Raw genomic sequence first — 19,766 nt, forward strand, 5'->3', positions numbered from 1 at the left:
ATAGGATTGGGGAGAAGAGAAGTTTGTGGCACTACTTGACTAGCAGAAGGGATCGGTTGGTAGGACATGTTTTGAGGCATCAAGGGATCACAAATTTAGCATTGGAGGGCAGTGTGGAGGGTAAAAATCGTAGAGGGAGACCAAGAGATGAATACACTAAGCAGATTCAGAAGGATGTAGGTTGCAGTAGATACTGGGAGATGAAGCAGCTTGCACAGGATAGAGTAGCATGGAGAGCTGCATCAAACCAGTCTCAGGACTGAAGACCACAACAACAACAACAACATGATGTATTAGTTAGATATATATTATATTCTTTATGGTGCAGATCATATTAACCAAAATATTTGAGTCAGACGCTATTTGGACAATGCTTCATATCGTCAGGTACCGCAAAAATGAGAATACAATCGGCTATCTATACCAAGCCTAGCCAAACAGCACTCCACGAGCATGAGCACTGCAGCGAATGGGGGAGGGGAGGGGGGGGGTGAAGAGAAACGGGAAAAGCAAGGCCGCAGCCGGACATCACTAGAGCAAAGCAGTCAACTTGTCAGACATCAAGCAGTTTGCTGACAGTACAACTTGCATTAAATTAGATTCATGTTCTGTACTGGAATACTGTGGTGTCTATGTACCTATCCAAAAAAGGAAAAGTGGAGAAGCCACATCGTTCAATGCTGAATGGGAACGGCCTTCTTTCTGTATCATTTATAGATCATGCAGTGTACTTAATATGCCATTGGTCTATTATGAGCTGGAAAACACTTATTGGAACACGATTAGTGGCTAAAAAATGTTTTATGTTTGATCACCAACTATTTGAATTCATTAAGTGTCTTAATGCAAGAGGAGAATCATTTGTTAAAATATATAGTGGATCACTACACTAACCATTACCTCAGCTTTTTCCCTAATGGCCATCTTCAGTTCAGCCAACATTCACTCTCATTTGTCATAAGACAAGTGTATCAAATCGTCTTTGTGGCTGTCATTGCAATTGTGTTCCAATAAGTGTTTTCCAGCTCATAATAGTCCAACGGCATATTAAGCACTCTGCATGGTCTTTAAATGATACGAAAAGAAGGCAGTTCCCATTCAGCATTGAACGATGTGACTTCTCCGCTTTTCCTTTCAGCTTCAGGTTCACGATATAGAACATCTCCCGTAACTCAAGGCAGCCATTTCTGAACCAGATGTGATTAAGAACATTTCAGTAACTGAAACATCTCATTAAGAGTTCTCAAAGACATTGGATGACTAAGTTCAATTTATTTTTCAGACTCTCTCTTTCGGCTGCTAATGTACCTCATTACTTCCAACTTCAGCTAATAGGCAAGTAGGGTAGCACCCTGAGCAGCGATCTGTTCATACAGTCCAGGAATTTACAAGACTTTTATAAATGTTATGCAAAGGGTAATTGGTTCAAATGGCTCTGAGCACTATGAGACTCAACTTCTGAGGTCATCAGTCCCCTAGAACTTAGAATTACTTAAACCTAACTAACCTAAGGACATCACACACATCCATGCCCGAGGCAGGATTCGAACCTGCGACCGTAGCGGTCTCGCGGTTCCAGACTGTAGCACTAGAACCACACGGCCACTCCGGCCGGCCTGCAAAGGGTAATATCCTCGATTACACAGACAAGCCACTAAAGTTATTTCACTGTTTGGTTCAACACTTGCGTGTGAACCTTTTTTTTCTGTTGTGAAATTGACAGTCTCACCAATGTTTCGGTTTAACAGATTTTTGCCTGCATAACTCCTTGTGTTTGACTGTATCGTGAACATAGTTCCCGATATATTACAAGTTTTAAAAGCAAAATGTATAATACATCACAACTTTATGTTAAATGTCTGTCTGTAAAGCTTTTTATAATTCTGATCACTGTATTAACACTATTTAATTCATTTATTTAATCAAGTAATAGAAGTTGAAAATAAACACAAAAGATAAACTCCCGCAAGCCAAAAACTCTCAGAGGATGTTCTCCTTCCTCCAGCATCAGCAACATTAGCGTTACCATTTCCGGTGGACTCTCCTATATTAATTACACTCCAACCAGAAAATTGTTACTTCCCAGTAACAAGGAAAAAAAGGGTGCTTCCCTGCACAGAGGAAAAAGGACGCTACGACCGCAGTAATTATCACCAGTAAATAAGTACTTTCCTGTAACAAGGCAAAAAGAATACTTTCCTTTACAGAGGAAAAAGAATACTAAGACAAAAGTAATTAATTGTAGACTCTCCATGAATCTCTACTCTTTCAAACTCTACCCACACACTCCAATATTTATGCCCACGGTTCCACACAATATTAAAAATGCTACAACTCCTCACGAGTCTTCACGCAACATAATCTATCACAATACATCAGATCTTCTGGTCTGTGTGTGTGTGTGTACGAGGTGTTCGGACATGTATGTTACTAACTTCTAGAACTTGTAGAGGGGAGTGAGTATGTAGCATTTGGAATAGGAACTCAAGCCCGTAAATGTACCATTTCCATTCTACAATGGTTCCAACTCAGATGTTTAACTCATCGACTTCTGTTTGAGGAACTGAATTAGGTATGACGCGGTACAATTATTAGGTAACAATTAAACATTACATGTTTACATTATTCCTAAACAAAAAACAATGTAATGTTTAAGCATTGATACAAACAAATGTAAGTGATAAATGGATGTTTCACTGTGTTTCCTTTTGAACTGATACCTAATAATTGTGTTGCATCAAGTGTAATTCAATTCCTTAAGCAGAAGTGGATGGGTTACACACCTGAATTGAAACTACTGTAGAATGGAAATTGTATGTTTTTGGACATGGGTTTGTATTCAAAATATTTTGTACTTACTCCTCTCTAGAAGTCGTAGAAGTTTGTAACAGGAATTTCAGAACACCCTCACGAAGATACTTTCGTGCCCAAAATTTTTCAAAAGTGCACAGGGCTCCTTTATTTGAATCTTTTCTTACATTTGTCTTCCTCCTCGACAAAACATTCTCCGAGACTTGTGCCACAGTCTGTAACATTTGTTGTCGGTATTTGTGTGTCAGCTGCAAAAATGTATGCCAGTTTCCTGGGATCATGAGATGGTAGACCAAAAAGGTTCACAGCCACAAGATCCAAAATGCTTTCAAGTACTACTGGATACAAAATAGCATGCACATATGAAGTAACTACTTTAAATTTCTGATTTGCTACGGGTCTTCAGTATTTTCTTTACTATTACAAACATATTTTTAAAATAATATTTCTTCATATGCAGTACACACATTTTGAGACTGAAATATACAGTCTTTGTTTATCTCATGTCTGACATACTAAAAGTACAAGTAATTATTGATATCTCAGTTGTGTTTTTGTATCTTTTATCCCCATCATTTTGTCTGAGTTTCCTCTCTGAGATACACAGTAGTTAACAAAAGAGAGTAACTTATAGAATGGTTAGTTCCTTCTTTACCTCAGGATCCCACACTAGCTTCTAATTTTTACAATTATGGTTCCATTTCGTGTGTAATTACTGTAAGCATTTCTTCAGGCTTGGTTGTAATTTGTTCTAAATTATCTTTTGTTTCTATTAATTCTGTTTCTAATATTTGGTCTCTATTATTCACTGCAGTATTCTGTACTGGTTTAATGGTATATAAATCCCCAACTTTACTTTTTAATTTTTCTGCCTTCAGGTCTAAATATAATTAAAATCTTGTACATGTTACATTTCCAGTATGATCCTACTTTCTAGTTTGCCCATTCTCCCTATTGATTGAGAACCTAACTCAAGCAATGTTCTATGTATTTTAGAAAATCTTTCCTCTATTTTGGAAAATCTGTTGTCTGTCTGGGAAAATTTTTTTATTCATTTATCTTGACAGATGTGTCAACACCTTCATTTCTATTGATAGGAGTGACAACACCTCCATAATAGTTTCTAATGCCACATTTCCCTCAACAAGAGCCATGGTCATCAGTCTCCTCAAATATTAATTTGAAAACTCACAGAAGTGGCACTGACAATAATCAAGAAGGTATCAATAGTAAATGAAATATATTTCTTTTATCTATGTCATTCATATGCCAATGAAACTCAGTGCCCAAGTTCAATGTCTAACATGATACTCACAAGTTCACTGTTGGAATTGGAATTCAATCGTGGCCACTATAAAAATTTCAACTAAAAATCCACTGCACAATAAATGCTATCTTAGTCAAACAGAAGTTACCCAGTTAGAGGTCATACAGGTTGTGTTCACTGCCTGCATGTAGAGATTGAGTGTGCTCAATCATGCTGGAAGCCCACTGGCCAGAGGCCCTCGGAGTGTGTAACTGCTGACTGCAAACACCAGGTGCTAATCACACCTGGACAGGTTCAGCACACCCACAGCACTCTTCATCACAAAACTATTCTTCCTGAAGACAAGCTAAACGTGTCACACAGGCAATGCATGTAAACCCTTTAAACACAGCTCTGACTTTCAAGTTTTTGGGTCTTCAATGCACACGACTATTCAAAATTAAATTAAATTTTCAGAAAATCTTCTTTGTATTTAACACTGACCACTAAATGTTGCAGAACAGTGGTTAGTACTTTTTGTTCTCACTTCAATTTCTTGATGACACCTTATTTATTGCTCTTGCTATAAAAAGTCACACATGTTGTTTATGAATGCAATACAAATTATTTTAAAATTGTTTAAGTTCAAATTATGAAGCATTAAGTAAGGATTGGTTCGACTCCAATCAATGTTGATTCTTAGTTGTAAAAATTATATATACACAATTCACACACCACTGCATGACAATACTTCATTGTATCTTTTAAATAATATGTTGATTCCAGAATGAAATATTCACTCTGCAGCGGAGTGTGCGCTGATATGAAACTTCCTGGCAGATTAAAACTGTGTGCCGGACTGAGACTCGAACTCGGGACCTTTGCCTTTCGCGGGCAAGTGCTCTACCGACTGAGCTACCCAAGCACGACTCACGCCCCGAGTCTCGGTCCGGCACACAGTTTTAATCTGCCAGGAAGTTTCAATATGTTGATTATTTAGAAACGAAATTTTTTGTCCAGTCTTCAGTTTTATAATAAATTTGTGGGGACACAAGCTCTATGGACTTCCGTCCCCAAGAATATCGCTGCAAAAACAGTATCTCTGGACTTCGGGCAGCATGTTCTGAGACGCCACATGTTTAAGTTCTAGCTGTCCGTATACTGTGTATAAATAAATATTGTGTTTATGAATAGTGTCACTGACAGTCATTACACATCATTAACATTGTATTCATTACCTAAATCCTACATTGGTGAACCCAAATTTTGTGACAACATCGCTGTGACATTTTCGTGTGTCATGTTGCTCCACCTCCACCCGTCATGAGAATCCAACATCTCACCGACGTGGATCCTACACACACCGACGGTCAGCCAGCTACAGTCAACAATAGCAAGTGCTGCGAGTGTTTATCTAATGACTTTTCACTGCTACAAGATGAAAATCGCTGAAAATCGCAATACTTCTGTGTTTAATACCCGCACAATAATGCAACCATTGTCACATTAGCACACACATAAGGACTAAAATATTGAACTTCCATCAACCACAGTGCCTTTAACGAACACTGAAAAAGATGCTATGAGTACTTATGTGGAAACTAACTTCATCAGACTACATAATGAAGGGACGACAACGATCGGCGGTAATGAACAATGGTGCTACCCTGCTGCCTCCGCCATTCTCAAGTGCAATTCCACATTCAGCTAGTACTCCCTATCAACCTATTGGCTCTATCATTGTCAAGATGTCAGGCACTGACAGGCTAATTACGGACACCAACCACAGTGACGTAACAAACGCCGAATAATCAGTGACGACAAAAAAACATGCAGATCAGTGTATTTGGTGGTCTCAGGGACAGATAGTGCTGGTTAACAGTGACTTTGAACACAATGACAAATTTCTACAAATCACTTTCACTCTCACATGTCACACGAGTGACGTCACGACAGCCGTTTTGCGTACCACGGCACACCTTAGGCATAACATCATGGCCCGTCCACCGCACCACTTCCCACACCCCAGCTCGCACCAGGATATGCTGCTGCATGCCGTGTGCTGGTACAGATGCATGACACAACCGTTTTACCACGATTGCACATCAACAGCTACCAGAACGCCACAATAGAAGCATCAACAGCACTACGACCACAATATGGATATCGGAATTACATACAACCTGATTGCTACACCACCCGCACTGACAACGAAATGTGTGAAATTCGAGCTAGACATCACCGCCATACCTACATGAACCCCATACCAAGTGGGCTGACGATGATTACATGATACGCCACCAACCCTATCGGCACGCCCCACGAACCCCCTGCACCGCGATGGCCTCCGACCGACCATGACTTCACTCTACCTACCGTGACGTGTGTTATGACTGACAGGGACAACGCTGTTAACAAGGACTTACTTGCTGCACTACCTGTGCCATGTATTATGTTTCATTAAACCGATGCCAACACAACAACCGCAAAGCAACTAATGGAACAGGATACACAGTGGATACACGGAAAAACACAGTCAGAAGACTGTGATATCCAAAAAAAATATATTTCTCCACAGCCTGCCAATCCCTCTATACGTCACACAGGTGTGACGTCACCGCCCAGCCGGCCACGCTGCACGCTGGACTACAGCTCCATCCAGAATATCACACCGCACCATGCTGACAGGTACAACAAACAGTGGCCATACCTCATCAGGCTACAACAGTCAATCCAAGCAACACCATGCAACTACTACACGGCGACAAGTTAATGGGACCAACACAAAACAACCATCCACCATCTATCAAGCTCCACCTGCCGCCATTCACACAGACTCCCCAGAAGTGTGGTTTGCTTTATGCGATGCATGATGAGGACAACAGGGATAGAGAATGACCAGAGCAAGCTGTTAATACTTCTCAACCATCTCGGTGAACAAGCAGATCTCATCAGTAATCTACTGCTAAATACTCCGACTGTGCACACATATGAGATGGTGCAGTCACTAATATTGCAATGATTATCACGCACGCCGGAGCAGCAACTGCACCTCGCCATAAATGAGACGATGCTGGGCAATGACACACACCATTGACATTATGGCACAAACTGCGCTTGAAAATTGATAACCTATGACCAGACTAGGCCCAGACCAAATACAGACAGCACTTCTAGTACGTGTGGACACACCTTTGGAAACGCGCCTACAAGTGGCTGACAGGATGCTGGCACTCACACACCACCGGACACTTGATCAGTGCCAGAACACCTATCTACGATCACCACGCCAGTGACGGATATGGATCGGCGTCGATGTATGCCACTGCCGACAGCCGTGCGGCTACACAAACTACAGTGGTGGAGTGGCCTAGGGGCACCTGCCTGCATCCCTACAACAAGCCACCTTTCCACTGGAGATACCAAAGCACACAACAAACATGCCACACACACAGGCAAATGGCGTGCAACTCTTTGTTTATGACTATACCAGTACATGCTGGTCGATACGGGGGCAGACATCAGCTCGTTACCCACACATCTCACCACAGGAGATTACAAAGGCCTCAACCATACAACTCCGAGCAGCAAACGATTCAGTAATACCGATAATGGGGACAACCTCTGTGGCGCTCTGAGTAGACGACCATACACGTCAATGGACTTTCTTCATTGCTGAAACAGTGGAACCGGTGCTCGGAGCGGAATTCCTCCGTCATTACCGCCTCATTCAGGATCTCAGCAGGGCTCTGTTATTACAAGGAGACAGACTACTCCCCATAGGGGGCATATGCAGTGACAGTCTGCCATCCACCTCAGACCCTCCCCCCCTCCACCATCAGACATGGAGACCACAGCAGATCTTGCATTACAATGTGCAACACTGCACGATGAACTCCACTAAAAGATCACAGCCTATGAGAACATTTACAAACAGAAAACAACATGTACAGAGAATGAGCAACTACACACCCACCAGCACGAACTGGACAGCCAACTGCAATGAATCTGGCAGCAACCACAGATGGCTCGGCACACCCGAGAGACACAGGAAAACTGTACAACCATTAGCATGAATACAGGGGTTAGTAGAGTTCCTATTATACTTGGTAACACAGCTGTTGCAAGCGGGTTGAATGATGACAGTGTTTTTGCTCTCGTGAGCGCGCTACCCACCGATAAGGCTACCACCCCTAGAGACAGATCAGGCACCAGGATTCCGCCCCCTGGACCACCCCTCCCAAACAAAACAGTTAGCATCATTATGGATGGCACCGTCCACAGAATTAATACGACTCCGGGACCCCCCCTTTCTCTGCCACCCCCACTGCCTCGTCCTCCACAAACTCAAGGCAGTCACGGCAGCCACTGAAGAATTCCTCCAGGACGGTATAATCAGACCTTCAGACAGCGAATGGTCATCACCAATCATTGTGTGGTCAAAGAAAGACAGTACATGGCACCTCTGCGGTGACTACTGGTACCTCAATGCCAGAGCTATTATAGATAGCTACACAGTCCAGAATATCTCATATTTTGCATACGAGTTGGCAGGGAGAACCATCTTTAGTGTACTCAACTGTAAAAGAGCTTACTCCCAAATACCTATGGCTCCAGAGGATGTTCACAAATCAGCCATTATCACTCCACTCGGTTTATATGAATTCTTATTCATGTCATTTGGTTTGAAAAACACTGCACAGATGAGGCAAAGATTCATTGACTTTTACAATGTGCCACAGTGTTACTGCTATTTAGATGATTTAATTATGTTCTCAAAATCCACCAAGGAACACAAACAACACCTGCAGGGAGTATACGACAAGCTGTCACAACACGGAGTGGAAATTAATACTGACAAATGCCAACTGCGACAGCCTTACATCATGTTCGTTGGCCACCTAGTCGACACACAGGCATATGGCCCACACAGGACAAAATTGAGCAGATTACTAACTGGTAACCTCCCACAAATTACCAAGAACTACGTAAATTTCTTGGCATTGTCAATTTCCACTGATGACACCTATCCCACGCAGCTGAAATTCTACTTCCCATCACAGAAGCTCTACGGGGGAAAAATACATCAGGGAAGAGGAAGCTAACAAGGACAGCTGAGATGCAAACCGCATTCGACAACTAGCCAACATCATCACACTCGCACTACTTTCACCGGATGCTCATTTTATCATTACATCAGAAGCGAGTGACCGAAGTGATAGGCGCTGTATTACAACAAGAAGTGCCAGGAATGACACAACCTCTCAGTTTTTTTCTCAAGGAAACTGACGGACTCTCAAAGGTAGTGGTCAACCTTTGACCAAGAACTACTCGCCATGTACAAAGTGGTGCACTACTTTTGCGACGATACTGAAGGGAGACCACTATACAGACCATAGACCATTAGCTGATGCAGTAAGGAATCTGTCAGCCAATGCCACACAATGCAGGTTTAGGCACTTGGACCACATCTCGTGGTTCACAAGAGACGTTTGCCACATGCGGGGAGTGGACAATATGGCTGCGGACTACCTGTCTTGCCTAGCGACCCTGACCATTCAAGGGGATTTCGATAACCTCGTGGATGCACAGGCAACAAATACAGACCTGGACGAATCTTGTCAGGCAGCAACATGGGATTACAACTACGACAACGCCCAGTGCCCAGAACCAGAGACCGATGACCACGCTGTCTGGTCTCCTTCCCCAAACCGACCAACCATCCAACCCGGAACCAACAAACTAGTTTGGTGCGATGTGTCAATGGGAAGGCAATGACCTTTCGTCTGGGCCAACTATCACCGAACAATATTCGACTTGCTCCATAACTTAGCTCACCCCAGAGTGTGCCCCACGACGAAACTAGTTTTGGTGTGTTATGTATGGCTGAATATGAAGAGGGATTGGGCCACTTGGACACGAGTGTGCAGTCCTTGCCAGAGGGTGAAGACAGGATGACACAACCAGCTGCCATTAGGGAGCTTCCCTGTCCGGAAGGGCCATTTTTTCCACACACATATAAATTTAGTGGGGCCACTACTTGAATCTAATGGATTTCATTGTACCCTGTCAGTCACTGAACGAACGACTCAGTGGGTAGAGACTGCTCCACTCAGAGACATATCAGTGGGGTCAGTGGCGAGATCCTTCATCGACAATGGATAGCGAGATTTGGCTGCCCCGAGTTGTTAACAACCAATCAGGGCAGACAATTCAAATCGACTCTGCCTACGGAATTGTGCTGTCTCTGCGGCTGCCACCAATTCCAGAAAACAGCCTACCATCCACAGTCAAACGGCCTAGTGGAACGGTGGCACCGCACACTGAAAACAGCACTGGTTTGCCATGATAACGAATGGTCAGAGGCCCTACTCTGGGTGTTGTTGGGTATTAGAATGGCCCATAAAGAGGACCCTGATGCCTCGCTAACAGTGAAGCGATTAGCCTCCCGGTGGAATTTGTCACACAGACAGTGGACGAAGGCAACGACGACCTCCCAGACCTCGTACGATGGGTCAGAGAATGGACACGCAGCATCAGGCTACCACCGCCATGCACCACACAACAACCACTGTATTTGTGCACAAAAACCTACAGACTTGCATTCATGTAATGCTATGAACAGACATCATCAAGCCAGTGCTGCACCCAGCATACAGCGGACCGTAAAAAGAACTAAGGTGGGGACCCAACACATTCGAAATCATGCTAGCCAGCAAACCCACTACTTTGGTGCCCGCATCTCGTGGTCGTGCGGTAGCGTTCTCGCTTCCCACGCCCGGGTTCGATTCCCGGCGGGGTCAGGGATTTTCTCTGCCTCGTGATGGCTGGGTGTTGTGTGCTGTCCTTCGGTTAGTTAGGTTTAAGTAGTTCTAAGTTCTAGGGGACTGATGACCATAGATGTTAAGTCCCATAGTGCTCAGAGCCATTTGAACCATTTTTTTTGGACTTTGGTGGAGACACCAAGGAACAATGCTGCCCCTTTGACCTCACTCAATGACACAACCCCCTTTTCCACTGTTATCTATGCTTTCCGGGGACGGCATCTTACATGTTTGAGCCCCAGACCACAACACGGAAAACTGGGCACAGGATCAGCCGACATCCCATCACAGGATCATGCACAACCACCAGCGGATGACCTAACGATGGCACCTCCAGTACCACCTACTCAGCCAGTACCAACATCACGAACAGTCAGACCACTGCACCGACCAAGACACGAGTACGAGCTAGACAGCATCTCAAGAGACGACCTGCACCACACCACAACACAGCTCAGCACTCCATGCCTTTGGGAGGATGGGAAAGGGGAGGGGGGGGGGGGAGCCCTGTGAGGACACAAGCCCTATGGACTTCTGTTCCCAAGAATATCGCTGCAAAAACAGTATCTCTGGACCTTGGGCAGTGAGTTCTGAGACGCCAAGGGTTTAAGTTGTATCTGTCCGTATAATGTGTATAAATAAATATTGTGTATGTGAAACGGTAACATTGACAGTCATTACACATCATGAACATCATGTTCGTTACCCAAATCCCACAAATTCAAAATGACCACAAGGTCCCTAGTTCTTTGTTATACAGTTGCTCAGCCTTGATCACTGTACTGTAGTGCTTCTGCACACAACAATTTTGTCTAAATTTATTAACTTCATCCAAATTCAATCTTCTTCAGCACAGTTGCCACATGAGAGTGGAGAAAAATTCTGATTCTTGTTTGTTTTTCCATAAATCTGTTCTTCTTCCGAATCTTTGTAAACAGTGTAGTATTTGTCCAATCCAAACTTACCTTTTCTCTATTACATTCCTCACATTACTATAGATCCTCTTCTCAACACGATCTCCACATATGCAAACATCTGAACTCAGCATAATTAAGTTTTAGATAAATTCCCATTTTACATTTTTGTTGTCTTTGATAATTAACTCCTCCATTATTTATCATAGAATAGGGTACTCTGAAGTCCTTCCTGATGCTATGTACAGCATTGACAGCTCCTTGTAGCACCTGCTGTGATGTCTGCTGACGAACTCCACCTACCACAAACTGCCCCATGAGCACCTCAAACAAATAATAAAATACTAAACAAGTATTTGAACACATATAGAATATCACCATATACTTTGGCAACATTTATTTATTTTAGAGCTATAACAAAAGTACTCATACACTCACTTGCTCATTTACTTATGACAGGGTCCAGAAAATTTCACAAGCCTAACATTTTTGATAAAATTTTGAAATTTAATTCACCCAAATTCAGTACACTCTCACAGTCTATCAGCACATCTAGTTTTCTACCATTCAAAGTTTTTGACTTCACCAGTTCACAAGCAAATTGTCACATTCCGACCTAACCTAGCCTGCAGGCTAAGCTACAGGTCAGTATGTTGGTACATCTACTTTTTTCCAATCTTACACATTCACTTCATCAACTCACCAACACACATTAACTTCACCAACTCTTCTTGCCTTTTCTCTGGTATCTCCAAGTACTCATTCTTGTGAAAGATGTTGCAGAGGTGTTGGAACAAGTCATACAGATTTCTCTTGTTCCAAACACTAAAGTGGTTATAATTGTATTATAACATACTAGAATTATTATTCTTTACCAAAAAAAGTATCAACAAAATTAGCAAAAATATGGACTACCACGATTATGATACAAGATCAAAAACCTCTCTAAGAATACTTCCCCACTCAACAAAACTGTACAGTGATGGTGTCAAGTGCATGGGAATAAAATTATATAATCATCTTCCAACTTTTATACAAGAAATCCAAGAAATAAATAAATTCAAACAGACAGTGAAATCTCTTTTATTAAAAGAATGCTTTTATACCATCCAGGAATATTTGGAATCAAAATTGTCTTAGTGCATGATAAAGTATCAAAGCTGAATGTTGTTAAGTCAGTTTTGTCACATCATGTAACAATTCTCTGTAAAGCTGTAACTTTAAGTAACATAATTTTGTAGGTAATGTAAAATAATCTTTCCTCTGTATTCATGTTTACTATTTTAGACTCCTGTAAACTGTATATTTGTATTGACTTATCCCATATCAGTTGTACAAGCCATTGTACTGATTTGATCCACGGGACAAATAATAAATAAATAAATAAAAATAAATCATATTGGCACAATTCCCAGCATTTTGGTAAAGATCCTTGTGAGTTTACTTCCTTTAGACTGAACATCCCAACATACCTTTCAGTGGCTTTGGCATGTACTTGGCTATACCATAAAGTAAAGCTGTTGACAATCTGAATGCCGATTTGAATACCACAAAGCTTTACTTTGCCAGCTCATACAGAAGTAGTATGTCCTTGTCTTTCTGTGACCTTTCAAGTAACTTGCCCAATCCATTATTAGAGGATGTACTGTCTAAAGAGAACCCTGAACCAATCTGCAGCTTGGCATATTTTACATTAACAAATTCTTGTCAAAGGTGAAATAAGCCATAAGTGACAGGAAAAAGTTCTAGATATACCTTTGGATTTCCAATCTGCCACTTACCCACTGAGCCTCGTGGCTGTTATCATATTTAGGGAAACTTCTGGTGTGCACTATCAGACAGTGATATTCCCTATGTGTATATTTGGAAGACCACAGAGCTGTCAAAGGGCTGGTGCTCTAATAGCTTTCCCACTTCAATGAGGTATCTACAATTGAAACATTATGGTTTGACACAACTGCGGAGAAATTCATGTTTAAGGATCAATTATATATACTGACCAGAGAAAGTACTGTCAAGACTGAATGAAGGAAATAGGCTAATGTGTCCAATAATTATAACCAATGCTGAGAGGTTGCTAACAAGAGTCACAAAATGTTAGTTGAACTTCTTTATTGCATTTCATGTTTCGGGATCAGCAGGTCTGTCAAGAAATTATTATATGATTATAAACATAAAGGTAATCCACAAAAAGTTATAATACAAAAATATAGCAGATGACAATATAGGATCTACAAATGATTCATACCAAAAGACAAAGCTGATGAAAGAATTTCCGACGCAGACAATGTAACACACAAAAATCTGCAATGATAAGACAGTATCGTCAAGTGATCAAAATCAACATCAATACTCAAGTAAAGGAACTGACGCATCCAAAATTAACATTAACATATAATGTGCAAACTAGTGGCACTGTGTTATGTCCACAAATATAAATTACTATCATTGTTACATTGTACCTTTATAGTTCTTTCCACATTTATAACTACAAATGTGCCATAACTATTACCAAAGAAACTGAGGAAACTTACTTACAAAGGGTCAGTACTATAAAACAAGTAAATGAGAAAATTATCAGAATAATGGTTAAAGCACATGTCATCGCCAGGTGGCGGAGAGGCATACTTTCAAAGTATAAAATATGAATATGTTCTCTACAGAAAGTAAAACAAAATCAAACAATGGAAAGTCCAGGATGGAATGTGACTCACTTTCTGGCAGTCTTTTATTGTGTCTATCCGTAACTCGGCATCTCCGCTACATGGCGAGTAGAAAATAAAACAAAGTAATAAAATGGAGAAAACAACATGAATTCTTTACAACATAAATGAAGAAAGCCATGTAATGCTTTCACATATGCACAAGTATGCACTTGAGCCTACCAACTGATACAACAAACGCATTCAAATTCAGTAAAAGTAAAAGGACACTATAACAAAATTAGGTAATTACAAAATAAATGAAATAATAATGACAATAAGAAATACCAAACAAAAGAAAGAGTAGTTGGTAGGCTCAAGTGTATCACTGTGCATATGAAAGATCAATATGTGGCTATGTTAATTTATGTTGTAGGGAATTTATGTTGTTTTCTTCACCTTATTACTTTTACTTTCTATTTAAAACATTCACATTTTATGCGTTGACAGCTGATTTCTCTGCCACCTGGCTGTGGCATACGTAATAGCGCTTTAAAAATTATTCTGATATTTTTCTCATATGTCTTACACTACTGACCCTCTACATGCGAGTTTCCTTGGTGACAGTTACGGAACATTTGTAATCATAAATATGATAATAATAATAATAATAATACAAGGTTCACAACTTTGCTTCCGCCGTTTTTTCCCCCCCAACATTTGAGGCTTTACTGAAACAAATTGGTTACATATGTATCATCAAAGTATTTTCCATTGCTGGCCACTACTTTCTCCCATCTTTCAGGCAGAGTATGAATCCTGCGTCAAAAAAATTTTTTGTCTTTTGAAGCGATCCAATTTGTGACTTCATGAGACTGGAAGTGTTGGTCAGCCAGGACATGCGCCATTGATCTAAACGGGTGATAGTCACAGGGAGCAATAACTGGAGAACACTGTGAGTGGGGTAGGACATCCCATTTTAACGTTTCCAAGTACGTTTTGGCCTCTTTTTGCAATGTGGGGTTGAGCGCTGTCGTGCTCCAAAATCATTTCATCGTGCCTCTCTCTGTATTGCGGCCATTCGTCTTTTAATACTCTGCTCAAGCACATTAATTGTATCCGATAACAAGCACCTGTGATTGTTTCACTTGGTTTTACCACCTTATAGTACACAACACTGAGCTGGTCCCACCAAATGCAGAGTATGATCTTGGAGCTGTGAATATTTGGTTTGGCCTTCGACGCAGAAGCACGGCTGGGATACCCCCATAATTTTTTGCATTTAGGGTTATGGTAAAGAACCCATTTTTCGTCCCCGGTCACAATGCGATGCAGAAATTCCTTCCATTTTTGCCTCTGAAGCAACTGTTCACAAACACAAAAATTCCATCCAACATCTCTTGGTTTCAGCTCACACAGGACCCTAGTTCCTTCTTTCTGAATCATTCCCATAGCCTTGAGACGTTTTGAAATGGCTTGCTGTGTCACTCCCACTAATTGTGCCAATTCTTCTTGAGTTTGACACAAGTCTTCACTCAGCAGTGTCTCCAATTCTGCATCTTCGAAAACGTTCTCTCTTCCACCACTATGTTGGTCTACGATGTTAAAAATCACTATTCTTGAAGCATTGAAACCACTCATGACACATTCTTTCACTAATAGCGTCCTTACCATACATACTTGAGAGCATTCTATGAGACTCGGCCAGTGTTTTCATCTTGGGGAGGGGGGCGGGGGGGGGGGGGGGGGGGGGGGAGCACAAGTAACACCTCCTGCAAATGGCGAAAATTAGGCTCGTAAACTGACTTTTTCAATCAAGAACAATTTTATGATGCAGACACAAATTGACTAATGTTTGAATGATGTTATGTTGACCGAGGTTCAAGCTAACTGCCTGATGTCTGTGATCTGTTTCTTTCGACCGCTACTTACCGTTGTCGCCAACCATCGGCAAACGGCGGAAGCAAAGTTGTACACTTCCTTCACTTATGTATTAACAGGGATGTTGATCACTTGGCACTATTATCTCATTGTGGATTTTTAGGTGGGACATTGTCTGCATCTGAAATTCTGTCAACAACTTTGTTTTTTGTACGTATCAATTGCACATCCTATATTGTCATGTGTTACATATTTCTGTGGATTACATTTGTGGGCATGATGTACAATAATTTTTTGACATATCATATGATGATGATGATGGGCTACACCCGAAAAGTGATGCAATAAAGAAATTCAACATCTTTAAACTTATCAGTGACCTGACAGCATTGGTTATAATTTTTGTTAGAATCAATATGGTTGCAAACTACATATACGACTTTTTGGTGTATTGAAAACATACTGTGTCACAAAGTTAGAATGATGCAGATGTAGTGTGCAGTCACAAGAGTGGTTTGGTGAAGTGCTCTATGTTACTCTATCCTTTGCAAACCTGTTCATCTGTGGATACCCAGTGTAATCTGTATCCATTTTGCCTTGCTCACTGTAGTGAAGACTGTCCCTCCCAGTCCCCAAACACTTCCCTACATTACCAAATTTATGATTCCTTGATACCCGAGGATGTGTCCTGCCAACCAATTCTTCTTTAGTCACCTCGTACCATACATTTCTTTTCCTTCCCCTAATCAATTCAGCACCTCTTCATTCCTTCTACCTGTCTGATTTTCAGCATTCCCCTGTAGCCCAATGTTTCAAAGGTTTCTATTCCCTTCTTATCTACACTATTTACTGCCCACATCTTACTTATGTACAAACACCTTCACAAAACACTTCCTAAAATTTAAATTAGATGTTGATATACAGGTGCTAAAAAATGTATGCACACTTCGAACAGTCAAAAAATTTATTTCCCGTTCTACACAGTTCAATTTCTAGGAGAAAGTAATGTTACACTTTTTAAACAGGTGGCAGCAGAATCGTCACTCTTGTACTCGACCCAGTTAGCAGCAAGGAAGTAACTTAAAGACGGTGGAAGCAAGTTTTGAGCTTTGAAGTGTGAAAGATGAGGCACAATTTTATGTACTGGGCTGAAAATAATTATCACATTATAGTTGAAAGGGCTGTGAATTTGCTTGGTGTAAATGTGTGGTGTCGTTTGTCTGAAAGAGGACTCGTCGATCCTTTCCACTTTGAAGGTAATGTAACTGGAGAAAGCACCTAACAATGCTTGTTGATTTCACATTCCTTGCCATCTGTGCATTATATGATGGTGATAAGTTTATTACCAATAAGATAGTGCCCTACCGCACCATCATAGGGACGTACAAGCAAACCTGGATCAGAATTTGCCAGGTCAGTGGGTAGGACACGGGGCAAATCAAGTTTCCCCCCACACTCTCCAGGCCTTATGCAGCGTGATTTCTTCTTATGGGGCACAGTAAAAGATGAGGTGTACAAATGTAAACACATAACCTGGACACACATTGAAATGAGATTCAAGCAGTGTGCACAGAGATCCTATCGGACACTTCTGTATGATGTACAGAATTCAATGGCGACTCATACTCAGAGATGTATTGTTACTGAAGGCAACCAATGTAAACATTAATTAGAAAGAAAGTACATTTACTTTTCAAATTGGACAGAAACCTAACTTTGGAACAGAAAATAAAATTTTCTATAACAGTTCACCATGTATATACATTTTTGGAAGCACCTTACATCACTGTTTCTGGAAACATTTTTTTCCCTACTGCCAGTCTATTTTACATCTCTCTGTCAACCAACATCAGTTATTTTGATGCCCAAATAGTAAAAATCATCTACTTCTTCACGTAGTCACTTCCTAATTCGCTCAGCATCACCTGCCTTAAACTGAATGTGTTCCGTCACCCTCGTCTTATTTCTCCTTTACACGACACGACCCACTCTGTTCAACTGATCCTCCATGGCCCTCCAACAGAATTACACTGCCATCAGCAAACCGGCACCAGTCAAAGTTTTATTTCTTCTCTCTGAACCTTGATTCCCTTTCCACGTTTCTCTCTGGTTTCCTTTACTACCTGCTCAATGGAGATACACTGCAAGCCCATCTCACTCCCCTTCACAACTACTACTCCCTTGTCATGTCCAACTCTTATAACTGTAGTCTGGTATCTATAGAATTAGGAGGTAAACTTTTGCTCCAGTTGTTTTACCTGTTCTACCTTTCAGAATTTCAAAGGATGTACTCCAGTCAACATTATATGTACTTTCTCTAAATCTATGAATGTTATAAATGTAGGGTTGCCTTTCTTCAATCTATATTCTGAGATTTGTTTTCCTACACTTCTCCAGAACCCAAACTGATCTTTGAGGCTGGCTACTACAAGTTCATCATTCATCTGTAAACAATTAATGTCAGTGTTTTTGCAACTAACACTAACTAAACCAATGGGCCTTTGGAATACGAATTTCTCAACAAGTAGAATAGTTTTATTGTGGTATGTTTGCCCAAGGATTTCAATAATTCTAAGACTACGTCATCTACTGGTGCCTTGTTTCAAGTAATATCTTTCTGTGCATGAACCTTTTGATACATGCTTTCCAATCTTTGCTTGCTACTGGCATGCTATTTGAGCTATTGATATTCTTTCAGCTGCTTCTCTTTTCTACAAAGGTTTCTTTAATTTTCCTATATATGTACCATCCATCTTTACCATTGTCATGCATGTTTCTACAGCATTGCATTTCTCTTCAAACTTTGCCATTTTGTGTTTTCAGTAAACCTTATATTTAGTTGTATGTATGCCACTCTGTCTTCATTTTTACATTTTCTCCTTCCATTAGTTAAATTTGATGTATAATGTGTTGAGGATTTCTTCTGAGCCATATCTTTATGCCTAGGTGTTCATCTTTTACCCTTACTAAACCATCTCTCTAACCTATCCTGTTAACATTTGCCTAGTAGTACCACAAAAAACTCTACAATCTTTGGTTCTCCGATCTCCTTAATTTCTTATCTTTCTGCAATTTCATTAGTTTTTATCATAAGTTCATAACCAACAAACTGCACACAAGAGTCTGTATCAGCATCTGGAATTTTTTTGCCATTTAAAATTTGGTTTCTAAATCACTGTTTTACTATTATATAACCTACCTGAAACATTTTGGCACCTCCACATCTCTTCCACATATACAACCTTCTTTCATTATCCTAGAACCAAGCTTAGCACTGGTTAAATTGTGTTCTGTGCAAAATTCTATGAGACAGCGTCTCATAATATATTCCTTTACTCAGTCCACATTCTACTACTTTTCCTTCTCTTCCTACTATCAAATTACAATCACCTCATAGTTGAATTTTTGCCTCTTAATCAAATGATACCTGAAAAGCTAGTAGATATGT

The sequence above is a fragment of the Schistocerca cancellata genome, chromosome 5 (assembly GCF_023864275.1).
Source record: "Schistocerca cancellata isolate TAMUIC-IGC-003103 chromosome 5, iqSchCanc2.1, whole genome shotgun sequence".
Lineage (NCBI taxonomy): Eukaryota > Metazoa > Arthropoda > Insecta > Orthoptera > Acrididae > Schistocerca > Schistocerca cancellata.